The 17,871-nt window shown below is 44.4% G+C and overlaps 1 long non-coding RNA gene across 1 annotated transcript in view; it reads left to right on the forward strand.

Moving 5' to 3' along the window:
• The window catches only part of LOC136099120 (uncharacterized), a 37,484-nt gene that overhangs the window by 877 nt on the left and 18,736 nt on the right, over positions 1 to 17,871 (forward strand). The window lies entirely within an intron of this gene.

A 17,871-nucleotide genomic window follows, 5' to 3' on the forward strand; every position in this document is an offset into this window, starting at 1 on the left:
GCTTATAGCGCGGCAGGGGTTTGATCGCAAAATAATCACTTTCAGGAGAAACCGTTTCTCTATTAAATTATAATATTAAAAATGATACTCCTTTCTTGCCAGTTCTCTCTAAACAATATTGTTCTTTTAGTCATCCTGCCAGGTTGAAGTGCTTTATCTTTTCTTCTTTTTACTTTTAGATGTATTTTAGTGGCTGTAATATTAAATAGAAAGTAAGCTTTTGCAAGTGAGGGCAGTGATTCGTTGTTTATAAACGCTCGACATGCCTTCCGACACGAACTTGCAACGGAAAACGTTTCCCCCCCCCCTTTTTTTTTTTCCAACGAAGGAGCGACAAAAGCAGGGGAAGCCACGGGTGTCGATGCCCACGCCACTTCTTCTCAGCTTGGGCGCTGCCGCTGCAAATTTCTGTGCTGAAAATAGCCAAGTTATCGGCTTTAAACCCCGCATTTCGTTTACGTCTTTCGGATGCCCCTTCTCAAGTTAAACTAGAGGCCATTTCAAACACGTATAAGGGTGGTTATAATGCGAGACATGCCGTGGGTATTTTTCAGCCGACGGGATTTGCTCCCTGCGAGGGGGATGTCGGTGCCCACTTGTCCCCAGTATGGGCGACAGAGCCTCTGCCCGGGCAGGGGGGTGCCTGCCCGAGAGGTGAGAATGGCTGGGAAGAAGACTGGCCGCGCTGGCCTGGCAGGCGCCCTTTTCCCTGGCTCCAAAGTGACCTGTGTTTTACACTTCAGGCGCCACGGTTTTTTTTCTCCTCTGATTAGCCTGTTTACGTTATAGCCGGGCTACAAGTTTCATTTTATTTCCTCACATAGATCCGATAAGAAAACCTGACTTTAACTGGGATCGGCGTGGGAAACCATTCCAAATCACCCCTTTCCTCTACACTCCTTTTCGTTTCAGGTTTGCGCCCGAGCTGCTCAAATCACATAGCCCTCGGTTCCTAACTCTTCATGACGTCACTCCTTTCCCAAATCCCACTCTTCTGACGTAACTTTCACCCAGGGGCTCCGGGAGCCTCTCGGGTATCTCCTGTCCCGGGGCTGGGGTAGGGAACCGGGAGAGCATCTGTGAGGAGAGCGCAGAGACATTTTTCTAGAGGAAAGCCGGGCGGGGAGATGCTCGGTGTGGAAAGGCATTGCTGGTGGTGCCAGCGAGGTAATCATCGCTCCTGTTCGTTGTGGCCAGGGCGGGAAGGAGACAGACTGGAGAGAGAGAGAGAGAAAGAAAAGAAAAAAAAAAAAAGAAATAAAAAAGGTTTGTATCCAACTAAGGCAAATTCCCTCATGGGCACTTCAGCCTTCAAAAAAAAAAGGCAGGAGGAAAGCCGTATGCAGGCACAGTGTTGTTGCTTCTTTCCCCACTCCCGGGTCTTTGTAAATATGACCCCTTGCAAGGGGTGCATTAGAGAGGAAGGGAATGCTCCGGTCCGGCCGTATCCCCACCGCCCCCTCGGCCCAGGCAGCCCCGGGAGCCACGGGCATCGCCCGCCGGGACGGGCCCAGTGCCCCCGGGGCAATGGAGGCGAAGCGGTCTCCGGTGCGAGGCGGTACGAGGGGTCACTTTGGTGACTATCGCAGGATGGAGTGTATTCTTTTCCGAGCCGTGTTTATGTAACTTAATGTACTTTAGAAACTGCTGGGGAGCTTAGGCCAAGCTGATAAGCGCAGCGGTTATTAGAGGCGACGTGCCGGCAGCTTCCCCCCCACTCTTCTCCCGTTCGCTTATCCGCGCTACTTAAAATATACTTTTATCAAGGCCACCCCACGATACGGAGTGTTACCATTCCCCAGCGGCTGTGACATTGAAGCGCATTTATCGCCGGGGGCATGGGCAGCGCTCAGGAGCACCCAGCCCAGCGGGGAGCTGCCGGCCGGCTCCGGGATTACCCGCCGCTCGGGGCTCAAGTCCCCGCCGCAGGCACGGCGGCCCAAGCCGGCAAGGAAATCCACATCAGCCGGAGAAAGGGGAATTTCAGCAGCAGTCTAGGGAGAGGGGCCTTTGCCACCGCCCATCACCTCCCTCTCGGGCCGGGCGAGACAGTCACGAGAGATGGGGCAGCGGCTCGTGAAACTAGACCCCCAAAAGCAGCATGTTTCTGTATACAGCAGAGCAAGGAGTGGGGCATGGTGGAGGTGCCCTTTGAGGGAGATCAGATGTGTCCCGTGGAGGGGAGCCCTCAATTCAGAAGACTGAGGAGGGGTGATTTTTTCTTGCCTCAAAACTCGTAGCTAAGAGCTACTGGGTGCTCAGAGGCCGGGCTTGAGCTCCAGCCTTTCTTGCTAGTCGGAGGGTCCAGCCCCCCCGGCTGCCCCCTCCCGGGCAGGACACCCTGCCCCGGCTCCGGGGAACCTTCCCCACTCCCACCCAGCGGCTCGGCTGCCCCCCGAGGGCTGAAGCCGTGGCCGACGACGGGGGAGCAGGGCAAGGGGTTATTCCCTCCTGCAGTAAGCGGCCTCCCCATTACTGGCGACCTGCTGCCACCGTGCTTTTGGGTGATTTCCACGGTGTCCTTCAACACCTGACGCTCAAACAAGCAGTAGGCAGCAGAGAGTCGTAACACTTTTATGCAATAGGTAGCTAAGAGTGTGTTTGTTTGGTTGATCGGTGTTCTTTTCGTTTTGTTTCGTGTTTTTTTGTTTGTTTGCTTTTGTTTTTTAATAATGATCCGCAGCTCCCTTTTATTTTCCCTGCCTCCAGTCTCCGAGGTTCACCTGGTTAATGATTTCAACCTCAAAAAAAAAAAAAAAAAATATAAAATCAACAAAACACGCGGAGGAGAGGCTCCTGTTGCCGCGTAACCTGACTCCCGGAGCCGGCGCTCCGCGGTACCCACACGGTGAGCCCCGGCGGGGCGGACAGGGAAAGGGCGTGACCGGCAGGCGGCCGGAACCCACGCAGCACCCTAAAAAACACGCTTACAATTTAGCTACTTCTGTTCAACAGGCGCATATGCACTTAGTCTCTTTCCAACACATACTCAGAGGCTTTGCAAATTACGAGCTGAGGTTTGGTTTTATTGCTTCTTCGCGTTTTTGAGGGTTTTTAAGGGCCGGTAGCTAAAATTGACTAATTTTTATGTTTTTATCTACGGGTACCTCAATATCCTTGCTACGAAACGGTGGGGCCGCGTTTCACATATTCTTTGCGGCGACGAATTATATTATATATTACTTTTAATCGCAGGGTAAAGGCAGAAGGAAAGCTCCCCCTGTCCCTGGGCGCTGCCACCTCGCCCCGGGGGACAGGGCCGAGGGGCGGGTGGAAGCCACAGGCGCCTGGGGACGTGCGGGACCCCGCCAAGGTCCCTGCCTGCTCCTGCCTGGGTGCCGGGGAAGGCTTTCAGGGGTCCCTTTCTGCCGGATCGGACGCGGAAAACCCAAGGGAAAGTTTCTCAGGGTTCTTGCTGGAAGAGCTCGTTGTGGGAGACTTGAAACGGAGAGACGCGGGACCCGGCGGAGCCGCGCTTCTCCTCCCCACTGCTTCACAGCGGAGCTTCTCCTCATCCTCCCCTCGTCCCTTATCATCGGTGTTAGGAACTACCAAACCCGATCTGCATTAGCTACCCTGCCTCCGCCCCCATCCTACAGCAGAGGTTGAACAAACTTCATTATTTTTTTCAGTTAAAAAAACCCCAAACAACACACAGGTGAAATCCTCCATCACCAAGTGTTCCCTGGGCCGGTTGTCGCCACTACCTCACACCGCTAAGAAAATACCGTTTTCTTCATCGAAACCTGATGGACAAGACCTCCCAGCGCACCGTTGCCTTCTTATTTCTCTGCCCAGAAAACAAAAATAAACGATCAGAACTGGTCAAAACCTTCCAGCGAAATGCTTTCCACGGGATAAAATGAGCTCGTCCTCCTGCAGGCATTTTGCAGGAGTAGCTTCGTTTCATGCGTGTCCATGTCGAGCTCCGGCGGAGCTGCCCCGTGTCTATTGGCATCGTGGCAGCCCCTCGCCTTCCCTTTTGGAACAGTCTTATTGCCATTTACCAGCCTTACCGAAAAGTCTGAGACCAAGTGCCAAATTAAAAACCAAAAAATATTTGCAATCTTAGCTACGCAAAATGTTTCCATTCATCAGAACTATTGTTTTCACCTGCTGCTTTCGTGAGAAATGAAAAAATGAAGGGACTTGTTTCCTGCTTGGAGTGAAAGTTGATTTTAAAACGTTAAAATAGCATCTTTCAGAGCGAGTCTGACCTGTTCTGTAAATGCAAGTTCTACTGGATTGGAAAAAACAAATCAGAACAACCACATCACAGAATTAGAGACATCAGAGTTAACAGCTCCGAGTAATTAGATAGCCTATTAATAACCTCGCTGCTATAAAAAGTAGGTGGATGGCTCCTGCCTCGGAAGGTATGCGCAGACATACCACAGGAGGTAGGATGGAGACCGAGGTGGGATGAGACGTGTGGGGCCCCACCGACAGGCAAAATGCGTGTAGCTTCCTTTTCCCTTGCCCCCTTCCCACTGCAGACGCCGCTTTTCCCCTTCATTTGATCTCCCGAAGTCTCGGAGGCACCGCGGAGGCAGGTCCCGGCCGGGCGCGTCCCACCCCCACCGGCCACAGATAAGAGATGATGCTAATTCACCTCCGAGGAGGCGACGCCTTCCTTTTTTTTTTTTTTCCTACTTTCTCCTTTCTTTTTTCTTTTTTTTTTTTTCCTTTTTGTTTTCCTTTGTTTTTCTTTTCTTCTCTTATCTTTTCTCTTTTCTCCTGTCCCCTTTCCTTTCCTTTCCTTTCCTTTCCTTTCCTTTCCTTTCCTTTCCTTTCCTTTCCTTTCCTTTCCTTTCCTTTCCTTTCCTTTCCTTTCCTTTCCTTTCCTTTCCTTTCCTTTCCTTTCCTTTCCTTTCCTTTCCTTCTCCCCCTCCCCCCCTGCCCAGCTAATGGCTTTGCGGACACAGCCCTCTATGCTAAATGTATAAATATAAACGTTCTCCGTTTGAATACCACAATTTCCATTTCGTCCGTGTAATCACTGGCAATGTTTATACATTTCGCCTCAGCCTCCAGGACCAAAGAAGCTGTTCAAATAATTCACGCTTTTTGATTACTTTAGGAAAAGGCAGATTTGTACAGCCTTTATTGTTGCTCATGTTGAATTTTTAATTCAATATTAAAGGACATCAGTATTTTCAAACAATTAAAAAAATTATAAGGCCCAGAAGATGCGTATAACTAGGTGGCTATAATGTATTGTTTCATTGCTTTTATTGATTAATTTTAAAAGGCCACAGGTGACTGAATTTTAAGGAGTCAAACGACTTTATTTTAATTCCAGTTAGATGAATATGAGTAAGAAGTAGTGTAGTCTGATACACATACGGATTTTTCATGCTGTAATAATTTCTTACTTTTTTTTTTACATAAATACACTTTACATACATAATATCTTAATTTATTGTACTTGATGGGTGCAATAACTTTAGTATTTAAAGATGTAACACAGTTGTAGCAAAGTAGATGGGAGTAATACCAGTGTTACTGGGCTTTTTAGGGTGTGTTTTGTTTGTTGTTTTTGCTTGTTTGTTTGTTTTCAGTATTTATAATAAGGATAGAGTTATCAGACTTTTTCTGAAGTAACCAGTCCTCCGAGTAAATCAATGTGATGGCAGGCTGTTTCCAAGAAGAGGGAAAACAAACAAAAAAAAGACTTAGGCATTTTCAATACACTCTGAACATAATACTATGTAACAGATTTATAGGAAAACTGCAGGGATTTGTTGCTAACATCCATCAGTAAACAAGCTGGTATCTGAATCTTGCATTTAGCATTTACTGATGAGAATCAAATGTAGGTTTTGCCACACACAACTGTAATATTCACCTGTGAAATAATGCAAAAAAAAAAAAAAAAGTTTGACTATAAATTCACATGTATCGTTTGCTTTGCTTCAGCCTTGCAGCAGCACATTTTCATTGTTGTGATATTGGTGTAAGCTGATTTTTCTGATAGTGAATCATTCACTGATTTGACTGAATATGAATCTGTTCTTACAAAGAAGCCTTGTTTCTGTGCCTCTCCTCATGTATCCAGATCTTAAAATGATCTAAGGCTACTCATTCAGCTGAAATTCGTCCTCATTCACAATGACCAAAGCATGAAGAGCCAGTTCCACGGACCTCCATGGAAATACCCCTTGAAGCAATAAACCTTTCTAAAGGCTCGGCTCTGAGCTTAGTAACAAGAATTGCTCGGCCCTTCAAGTCACAGCTGCAGCTTAACCAAGCTGTCCTTAAGCAGATCCTGTCCCCAAACCCAGATTAATATTTGGACACTTAATGCAGAGCTTTCTGCTCTCAGAGCTTGGAAACTGTTGGTCCCAAATAAACGCTGTCAGCACTAACCCTGCAACTACCGTAGTTCCTATAATGAAGCTAACAAGGTTAAGGCAAATGGTCCCTGTGCTTTATGTCAGGTTCTATCAAGTTTATCAGTATCTCTTTTCAATGCAGATGCCATGCACTTGCATGGACACTAAGGATGGCAGAGTGAATACCTTCCAGCTCCACGGCCAGCATGGCCCTATAAGCTTCCATTGCCCTTACAGAAAGGTAACAAGAGTAGAATCTCGTGATGTCACAGCTAAATCCAACAGCAGCAGATTATTGGAGGCCTGGGAGTGCTGGGAGAGGAAAACTCAGCAGTGTTCAACTGGCTTTAGGGCTTTTCTCTGGCTATTCCCCCAAATACCCCTAATGCAACATTCTATGAAGTCCCCACCTCTGCAGGCCACCAACCTGTTTGTAATGATCACAGCCTTGGGGAAAAATACATGTATCAAAGTGTTTCAGCTAAGCAAAACTCCTTCCCTCCAAAAAAGCTCATATCAGTGAAAACATTTGCTTTTATCCAAAATATAGGTTTTGAGCCTGTTTTCTAATTATTTAACACTTTAAATAAAAATATCAACCTCGGCACAAATTATCAACTGGGTTCGTTATGAGTGGGTAGACAAAGCATTTTGCCTTTTCCTCTCTCTTTCAGTTCGATAATGGGTCATATCTGGGGTGGTAGGAAAGGTCTGTCATGCTGGGACCGGCAAACAAGATCCTCCTCCCTGCCCAGCCACTAGAAACCACAGCAAAACCTCTTGTTTTCTGCCTGGTCACCAGGGTACAGCAAAAGCAACAACCCTCGAACTGGCTTAAACTGCCATCTGTGCTTCGGGTTTAAAGTTTTAAACATTTTTCTATGTGGAAAGGTAGGGGCTAACACAAACGCGACCCAAGATACTTCCCCCGTGGAACTGGAGGAGAGTGTAATTCAACCTAAAACAGAATTGAAGCTATACTATTATTCTAGCCCTTATTACCTAGAAGAACAGTTACTAGTCATCTCACAAACTGTGTCTATGAACTGTGCTAAGTTTTCAAATTCATTTGGTTTTGCTTTTGATTGCTTCAACAGAATTGTTGAATGACATTTCCTCTAACAGGAGTTTTCCAAACAAATTAACTTCATTTCTGCTTGCAAGAAATGGAAAAAAAACATATTTTGCTGGTGCCTGCTTGGAAATATGTGTGCCTCTGAGGTCCAGAAGGTGACATATCTTCCACAAGTGTTTCCTCTAATAATGGTAGAGAGGAGAAACTAATGGTTGTTGACCGTAGCTACTAGGAGGTTAAAAATATTCTGTACAGAAATATGCTAAACGTAGCTCAGTATTTGAACTTGTGGAGCATAGAGCTGACTAGGATGAATCCAAGGAGAGAATCGGAAAGCAAAAAATTAAACCTGAACTGGGAAAGGAGGCCTCCTGAATTTAAAAGGGCTATGCACTTGGATGAAATGGGCAGGAAGGTCTTGGCTGACTGTTAAATGTGAATATTTAACATTAAATCTTCATATCAGCTGGGCATTTTGGATACAGACAGCATTACTACAGCAAAAGCAGAGTAAGTTTGCCATCTTGTTATGGTTAGGATAGAATTTGAGAGAAATGCTAAGTGGATGTGAAGGGGGCGCTGATGGGAACAATCTCATTCAGCACTCTCTGACTGTTTTTAAGCAAACAGAAAAAAATACAAGTTTGGAGGCAGCAAGTCGGCACAGTGGGCCAGAGCTGTGGTAACAAGGGGTGTCATTGCCCTGGTGCAATACAAAGGGAGAAGGACATACCCACCTTCTTGCTGCCTGGAAGATGGGGTGTGCACCCCCGCCCCTGCACCCCATGATGGCAGCAGGACCCAGGAAGACACCCAAATGTGCTCTTCCTCCTCCCAAGGAAGAATTGCTGCCCTGGGTCAAAATCCCCAAAGCAGGCACAGAGCTATGGCAAATCACCCCATGGGATTTCAGAGGCTGGGGCTGGCTCATGGGCTGCATTCAACTCACCCAACTCTTTGTGTAAAAACGCAATCCAGCACACTGAGAACTATACTTCACTAAAAGGAATAACAATGTGTATCCTTTGTGGTATTCAGTGTCAGGACGCTTCGCAGTATCTGTCAGTCTGAATGTCAAAAAGATGCTGTTTAAAGGATTCCATTTATTTGTCAGTCCTCTATTTGGAAAGGAGAAACCTGCTGTGTAAAGCTCAAGAAGTAAATAAAGTCTAATGCTGAAGGACCAGACTCCAGTGGGAATTTTGATGGAGAAAGGCCTGCACGAGTTGACCTATTTAATTAAAATGTAATAAAATGCAATTTCCTTTACATCATTACACTCTCGTATCAGCCTTAGAGTCACAAATTTGTTAAAAGCTGAGCAAAATGATTCATCTGTGTTACTTCTTGGTAAAAAAATAGAAGTAAAAGGATGCTTTTAAAGAAATGTGTTTGGGGAGTACTGACAGTATTAAAAAGGGTAATGACTTAATTATTTTTGTTGATGTCAGTTATTCATTTGCGGGCCATCAAGCTATAAACCAAGATAATTTATTGACTGCAATATAAACTGGATAGGTGCCATATTATTCAAGAAAAACAATACACAGCAAAAACAATAGAGAAGAGGTAATTTGTACAGAGTTCATGAGACAATTATATCATCTAATTATGAAACTGACTCACTATGCCCTTGGCTCTATTTATTAGAAGAGAATTGGAGGACATACTAAACATACTGAGAGTCTAATAATTTAAATTTAAAACTTGCCTGCACACCGAAGTGTTCAGGAACTGGTGAAATCCAGCACATTCAGGAATATCGAAGGAGGATGCCTTGATTTGGTATTCAGGATACTACTTCATTTTTGTGTGCACTGGAAATTAAACTTCTGCCCCATTTTGCTGAAAAGTGCTTTGAAATTCAATCAATATCACAGAAAACATTTAATAATGTAATGAGTTACTTATTTCAAAGCACGACAGCAGTTTAAAAACTCTCTGTATTTTATGTGCTTCACTACCTCAGTGCTTCTCTGGAGTAATCCAGCAGAAGTATTTGGATGCAAGTGGACGCGTTTCACATTCAAACAGAAGTAAATCTTTCAGGTGTCTGAACTGTAAGACATAACCAGGGGTCTGCACAGAAACGACCACGATCAAAACAAAAGCAAGTTGCTGAATTATTCTCCAAATTGCCAAGTTGTAGCTGCACTGCAGCCTTTTGAACTCTTCAGATGTTTTTCCTTGAACTTTGAATGCTATTTAAGGATGTACAAATATTTTCCTTGTCGATCATGTAGTGAACCTCATTAAATAAAACTGTTCTTTTGCATCTCTTCAGATGTTTTTTATCCTGAGCTTTACTGCACACTTTGTATCTGAATAGATTTTAACGGGTAACATCTAGCCATGCTATAACAAATTGTGGAGGAGGTTAATATTCAGGATGATTATAAGGAGTATTTGTTTATAAAACAGGGAAAAACCTCAGTGTCTCTTTATTTGTTTTTATTAATAATAATACTGGCTTGCATACGATACTTTTTAAAGTGAAGGTTATGAGGATCTAGGAGACAGAATAGCAAACAGAAGGCCTGGGAGACCTGGGTCTGAGTTTTATCCAGGAAGGGAAGGCACTATTCTGCATGTTGCGAGGTGTAATTCTACAGCACACTGGCAATCCTGGCTTAAGAAATCCTCTCCCTCTGCCAGGGGGGACTCCTCTGCTTGGAGGATTCACCTCGGTGCCAGCGCAGCATTCCACTGCCTTCTCCTAGTTGTGTTAATGAAATTCCCTGCGGGACCACACTGGAAGAAAGACCATTGAAAGGATCACAATTAAAAATAGCTCCCCTTCTCCTCCTCCTGCGAATGGTTTATTTTTAACTTCCATCACTTCAGTGCTCTGATTTAAGCACTGTTCTACACACAGCTGTTTTGGCACAGTTGAGGAGGTGACAAACTGCAGGACAGAGGTGGGAACAAGCATCTGGGATAGGAGCTGGTCACAACAGCTTAGCTGCCAAAGGGAGAGTATCATGGGACTATGATGTGATAGTTCATTGTATGACCTTAAACTTTGCCTTTCCTGACTGTTTTCATGGCCATGTAGCATCCCTGCTGCAAATCAGCTACAGGAGTCCTGGACCAGTATTGCTTTCCTACCCTAACCTGGCTCATTTACTTTAGAGATTTCCAGTTATCTGAGTTATATGGCAGAGAAACACAGTGTAGGCAAAGCCTCAGCTGATTCACGAGGTCTGTATCCTTAAAGATGAATTTAGATGGCTAACTCAGTCAGTGGAAGGCTTAAAAGGACAGGGTTAGGAGCAGGCACATAGTCAGGGTCAACGCCTTGGCCATAGGGCAACAGCCACCTACACGCCTCAGCTGTGTTCCGTTGGGGATCTCTGATCACAGCCTTAAGTGTTTTGCTTACATACTAAGGATCAAGCTGTATATGTGATTCAGGACTGAGTAAGAACTTCTGAAGGGTCATTTTGGTCAGGATTTGGGAGTCTTGCATCTTTTCTTAAAGCACAGGCCATGAGTCACTTGCTGAAATCTCCTTTCTTATCTGTTCAACTTCCTGCCATTTCATGGACTTCAGGGGATGGTGGGCCTTTGATTTCTTCTGTCCTCTGCCTGTGACTTTTGTCTCTTGAGGACTCAAAAGCTACAACCTAATTTGAATTTTTGGATACAACTGTGTAAGCACTTGGGCAAACTTGCATAGCCTTTTAGCATACAGGAAGTCAGATAATATCTAATCTTCTCCCCATTAGCGTAAAAGCGTGTCCCTAGCACACTATTAACCAAAGTATTCCAGAGCAGACAACACATTACATCATATAATCCATCTTACAATTCCTTATATTAAAAGCATCTGACTTGTTCACGTGTGATAGCGTCACAGCATGACAACATCCAGAACCTACTGAACTCAATGGAAGAAATACCAATTCAGATGAGTTGAAAACTCTCCTTTAGTGCCTCAGATAACTCATCCTACCCATCACCATCTGAGCTTTCAGCCTCCACCGTGTTCATCAGCCACTACTCTTACTTCTAGTCTTGACGTAGATTAGAGACCTAGAAGATTTTGCTACTGATGACCAGTATTTCTGGCAGATTTAAGACTTCAGTGTCAAACTTTTCAGTAAGAAGACTGCCTGCATAAGTACATTGGTTCTCTTCTCCTAACACACTGTTCCAGTTCCTCCACGGAGGCTAGTAGGACTTCTTGTAATGCAAATAAATTTAAGATAAAATAACGTCACAATAGCTCTAAAAGAGAACTTCCATGCTACACTACTTTATTTCGATGGCAAAATCAAAATACCTATTAAAAGTCACCCCTGAAAATCATCTGGCTCACAGAAGTGTGGTTTTGTGACGGAAAGGGTTTGCCCAAGCTTGGCTGAACCAGGTTGGATCATGAGGACCCACAACCCTTCAAGAGCTCTGTGGAGGCTTAGTCCTTTGTTATCTGCAGAATTGGCCTTGGAACCTTTTCTTCATACTATGGTGAGATATAAACTTACATGTGCAGCTGCTTCATGTTTATCTGCCATTTCTAAATTCCTTCCCATCACACAGAGTGGGTAGGTTCTCACTGATCTCAGTGACTTTACTTGCACTGGAATATTTTCTGTTTGCCTGTGAACCTCATTTGTGCCTTTTTTTTGTCCTTGCTTCCCAGAGGTGAAGCATTAAACAGCCCGTAAAGAATATACAGAATCTATACACTCACTCTGAAGACTATATTACATGGTATGTAAACATCTTTTTTAATAATGTATTTTCCTAGTTACTCTTATATATGCATCAAGATTGCAGTCATTTCAGAGAAGATTCATGCTACACATAAAAAGCCCTTACCAGTCAGCCAAAATGCCAAGAAAAAAAAAAATAGGTAGACAGGCAACTAATCCTGTTTGGAGCTGTCAGATTGTGACCTGAAGCATGCTTTTGGAGCATAGGCAAAAATCAGATTCTTTCCCAAATGAGAGACAATAGGATGGTTTAACTATGGAAATCTAAATGATGAACACACCGTTGCTGCCTGCACAGAGAATATTCCCAAGAAGACAACTGATCTGACATGGTCATAGCGAATGCTTACAACTGCCAGACAGGCGGTACTGACTCAAAGCTCCCAGTCCTGCCTCCCTTTCTTGGCTATAGCTTATGTAAGAGAGTAGAAAGAAGAAAAGCCCATGGAATAATGAAGAAGAATGCAATAAATATACGCAAGCCTGTCTACTTGTTTTAGTGGTTAATGCCACTAGAGAAACCCTGCAGAGCTTTAAGCAATTTTCAGTGATGATGATTTATGAAGCCCTTTTAAAAACTTCATTAAGGGGTCAGAGAGATTTAAGTGGCCTCACAAGCTTCGCACAGAGCCAAGAGATTCACTTTGCAGAAACTCAGCCAAAGGCAGCGAGGGGAGAGTTGGCTTGCAAGGACTCCTCAGATGCTCCAGCCTGGGAGGAACGATGCTGGGTACCCAATGGATCCTGGCAGTACAGCGTGCTGACAAAATCCCAAACAGGGCTGCAGTGCATAAGACAGTTAAACAAAGCTGTTTAGCAAAAGTAGTGGCAATAAATAGAGCTAAGGCCAGTGTAGTATGCTAAGCCAAGTCTGCATACACTGCTCATGGATCTCTCTTCTTCTAGCTTCCTTCAGTTTGTCCAAAATATGGTATTTTTGTTGTTTGTATGTGATGTGTTTTCCTCTTTCTGACAACAGGCATTGCCTGAATCCCTTCAAGTCATAGCTCTGAATCTTACCTTCCATGCTGATGCCTCCAAGCAGTTGTTTAGAACTGTGATTATTTAGATATAAATAGCAGCACTCATTAACCTAGCAATCACTTACTCCTAGCTATGAAAATGCCAGTTGGGTTGGTTTGTTTGTGTTTTTGAGAGAGAGAAGGTGGTGGTGGTAGGTGGGAAGGGGAATGTTCCCTGGGTGCTGTTGTTATCACTCCTCTGTCTCGCCGCGAGCCAAGGAATGTTTCATCTGCGCCCTGCAGAGCTTTGCTGGGCTCTATTCCGCTGCTGCTGAGGTGGGTGTGCATCATGCATGTCTTGTAAACATGGTTCATGGACTGACGGATTGGGTCAGCCCCATAAAAAAAAAAAAATCCTGGACTTTTTTTTATTTGTTTGGTTGGTTTTGGTTTTTTGGGGGGGTGGTTTGTGTGTGTGTGTTTTTGGTTTTTTGTTTTGTTTTTTGTTTTTAATAGGCATGCAGCAAAATAAGGTCTGGTTGCTGGCAAAGCCAGCAAAGCTTGACAGAGTGAGAGATGAAGGCTATTCTGGTAGAGTCACAGGAAAAACTACCATTCCCTTTGGCTTGCTGAAGCTGCCCAGCCATGGAGAAGCAGCCGTGATGGAACATATGTCATGAGCTATTATACAATCCAGTATAAACCAAGGCAGCAGATCTCCTCCAGAAGCTGTGTTTCAGCTTGACTGCCCACCTGAGGCAAACACCCTTCACTAGATGGCTTATAACCCAAAATGTGGTGCTTCAGATGAAGTGTGGGAGGCATCATGCAGCCTCTCAGCAACTACACGGGAGGGGAGAGCCTTCCCTGGATCTAGAAAGAAGGTAAAAAGAGAAAGACAGTAGAAGACACAAAATGGTAGAGACCTGAAAAATCTGCAGTAAGAAGAGAAATGCTGGGCTGTGCCATCAAAGACCTTCCTCACCTCATGTCCCTTTCCAACAGCTGTCAGCATCGGGCACTTACAGAAACCTCCCAAAAAAAGCCTGCATGAGGCTGTCCCTCTCCTGCTTTTTTTCTCACATCCCCAGCATGTTAAATAGCTTCAAATCTGAATGCCTTCAGCATGAATTGAAGTGGGTTCCTGCATATGTTGTTAGAAGGAGAATCTCATAAAGGAGTCAGTTTAACAATTAATTTTCATTACTTTAGGGGATCTTGCCCCAGCCCTCATTCAGGAACATACTTTTAATATTCATGGAGCTTACAGCACCTGCTTCACACTAATTGAAAGGGATGAAGGGAACTATATGCTTGTAAGTGGGGCTTCTCAATCAGGTTTCATGGCAGAATGGCTCAAGGCAGAGGCAGCCTCCAGTAAGGGTTAAATTTCTAGATGATGCAACAGTCAACATTCAGTCACCTCTCTGGGTGACAGCACAATCTGGCACTACTTTAGCATCTGTCAGATACTCTGCATTGGCTCTAGAGTCTCCAAATCAAGCCGTAGCAACACTTCCCGGACAGTTATTTGAGAAACAACTCAATATTAACGAACAGCATAAGGAAGTTTACTTATTGTCACCTGCATCCTGCAGAGGTTCTTAAAGGAGAAAAGGGCCTACCTTGCTGCCTTCATTTGAATACAATAATTTCTGGTGCATTCCTGAAGGTGTCCTCCCATCTGAAGGAGCCAGCAGAGGTTGGGTAGTAAGTCAATCACCATCGGGGCTGTCAGGAAGGAGAAAATTCCCTCATGACAGTGAGTCATGAGATGTCGGCTTTGACAAGGAGAACTATTACAGAAGAGCCAATTGCGTAATATCCCAAAGAAGAGCAATTAAGTGACTTCATTGATACAAGTTTTGCATGTGCTACATGCTACAAATAGCAACTTCATTCAGGCTGTTTCAATGACACATGCTAGAGATAGGAAGAGCCAAGATAATAATGTTTTGTGGTGGCATTTTGGGAAACTGGGGATTCGGAATTTTTCCAGAGTGGGAAATTCATTTTTTTTCACTGAAGACTTTGTTTTGATTTCAAGCACTGCTGACTGTGCACTGTTGCCACATTTTTTAGATGATAGCTTTTTTATTGCTCCCTGGACTGTAGAGCACAGAGAGATTCCTGCAGAAGACAAAGAGTCTTCTGAGGCATATGCTATAAAAGTGGAAGGAATTTGCTCCAGATCTGCCATAAATATGGGGCCACCTCACTTTATCTAAGTACCTCCACGTCAGGAGCATTTCTCTTGCACACCCTATGGAGACTGGGGATACAGGGTGACAAAGAGAAGCAGTGGGTGGCTCTGGCACCCAGTGTCTGAATTCTCTGGGTGCTGGTGTCAGTGCTGGGTGCCAATAGTTGACTCCACAGACCCAAGGTGTGACACATTGCATCTCTGACGCTCTGACCCAGCTGCCACTGCTTGTGAGATGTTGCAATGGCTCAGCCAGGAGAGAAAAGCTCTCCTGGGGGCTGCTATATGTAAGCCTACATGACCCAGTAGGCAAAACCCTGACCTGTATGGTTTAGGGTAGTAGCAACTGCAGAGAGTAAAAGCACTTGGAGGGATCAATAACAGCTCCAGAAAATAAATTTACAGTAAAGTGTACCCTGATCCTCCCCTGGAGCCATATTCATAGGATGCCAAAGCAGGAAGTATCTGAGGTGACAGGAATCCGTGAATCAGGGACCCATTTGTCATTATTGTGAGGGTTTTTTCCCCTTTTTCTCCGTGCAAAACAATACAGGTCATCGTAAAATTACTTAGGGACTTGTGCTGATCCCCAGTTAGCATTCCTAAAACTTTTACTCACTTTAGGCTTGTGAGTAAAACAAAAGATAAATCAAAGAAGAATGCCTCCGTGCTTTTCCTTGAGCCAGTGGGAACCTTGCCAGCATTTGATTTTTTTTTTTAATCTGTTTTCCTCAGCTAATTTAGTTGTGCAAAACTGGCAGCCTCAAGAAGGAAAGTGTGTGTTACTCTTGTTATACCCAAAAGTGGGTTATATTTCCCATCAGTTCCCTCAAGCAAAACCTGCACACCTGTGAAGCACCATATTTGTTATTTTTCTCTCTCTGTGAAAGAATTTAGGAACAAGTGAGCAGCAATGTTTGGTGCAAAACTTCTTGGGTTTTGGGTGCTGTCATGGCTCTTACCTGGGGCTGTCAGCCCAGCCACCACATCCTCTTTACACAGAAGGGAAGGAGAACATTATTCTCTCCTTTCCCCTCCATGTGGTTAAAAGCCACAGGGAATCAGAGCTGTGCCATCCTGAATTGCTGTGACCAGGTTTCCCAGGGAACCTTTCATACTGGAAAGAAAAAGTGCTACAATTGCTCACCTGCCCATGCATGTACCTGGACTGTGTGTAGGAACTGGGGCAGGCAGAAGGGTCCCCCCATACCACCCTGGCTCTGGAGGAGCATGAAGCACAGGGAGGAGTGAGAGCATCTGGCATTGGCAGCCACCATGAAACTGCTACGTGGGCTCAGATCCCACCTGCTGCATCATCTGGAATGAAATGGAACATTTGAGGGCTGCCTGGTATGATGAAGGAAAAAGTAAGTGGGTCTTCAGGTAATGGGCTTCAAATAAATAAATTAGACAGTTGCAAAGAGAACATGAATATTTTTTTCTCTGTTGGCAGACAGAAGTGATTGCATATCACTGTTTAGAAAAGGTATGGGCAATATTAAAGGTCCACCAGAGAAGAGTAGAAAATCCCCATCACCTCTGCTTTTAAGAGTAGGTCAAACACCTCAGGGGAAAAAGAGGACTAGGAAGCCCTCTGAGATCCGTCCCAACAGACTATACCTCTGGATCTGCAAGAGAGCGATTATCCACATCTGCTGATGGACAGTGTGGTCACAGGGGAGAGAAACTGCATTCCTCAAATAAATTGTTCATTGAAAATCAGCAACTGGCTCCAGAAACAATCCACTATCAATGTTTTGCCTCAAACTTAGTCATGAAACCAAGAGGAGTTAAAAAAGGAATGGCTGGGGCTGGAACAAACCCTTATTTCTATAAATTATTTTAGCTGTGGAAAATATAAACTGTGTCTTCCCTGCAGACGCAGCCAAAACTAATCAAAATACTCCTCGTAACACAAAGGAAATACCTCTGGGCTGCGATAAGGAATATGAATGTAGTTCTTTTACGTCTCCACTAGCTAATAACAATAAGATGGACTGGTGGCACCGTTTTCAGCACAGAGATTAATAGCCAGGGAGAAAATGAGAAGGAGAAAGTACACTTTCAGTTTTCTTTCCGATGGCTAATTAAAAAGGCCATATCTGAGAGGAAACGTTGTGGAAATGAGAGCTATTTGGATGTGCCTTCCCCCATATACTATCATTCTACTTTGTGAGGAATGCTTTATTAACGCTAATCTCATCCTTGTGCTTTGACAGAAGTTACAGTTTCCTTCCTTTGCAGCCGCTAAGGCTCAATTCTATTACAGGCTTTGTTTAATGGGAGCATTATTATTTTACTAAATTACTCAGTCTTCTGGGAACAAACTTAACCTTGAACCACACAGCTAAATGGCTTTTTAATGATGCAAGCCTGTTTGGAAATTGTGCTTTGATGACTCTAAATCTTCTTCATTCTGCATGCTTAATATGTGAAATATACAACAAAAAAAAGTGACTCATTTCTGCAGACTTCCCTGATTCACAATTTTAAAAGCAATTTGCTGCAAGTATTAGGGTTAAGACACATGGGAATAAACATTCTTAATGGTATTCAGGCACCAGTGAGGAGCCCCTTG

The sequence above is a fragment of the Patagioenas fasciata genome, chromosome 2 (assembly GCF_037038585.1).
Source record: "Patagioenas fasciata isolate bPatFas1 chromosome 2, bPatFas1.hap1, whole genome shotgun sequence".
Lineage (NCBI taxonomy): Eukaryota > Metazoa > Chordata > Aves > Columbiformes > Columbidae > Patagioenas > Patagioenas fasciata.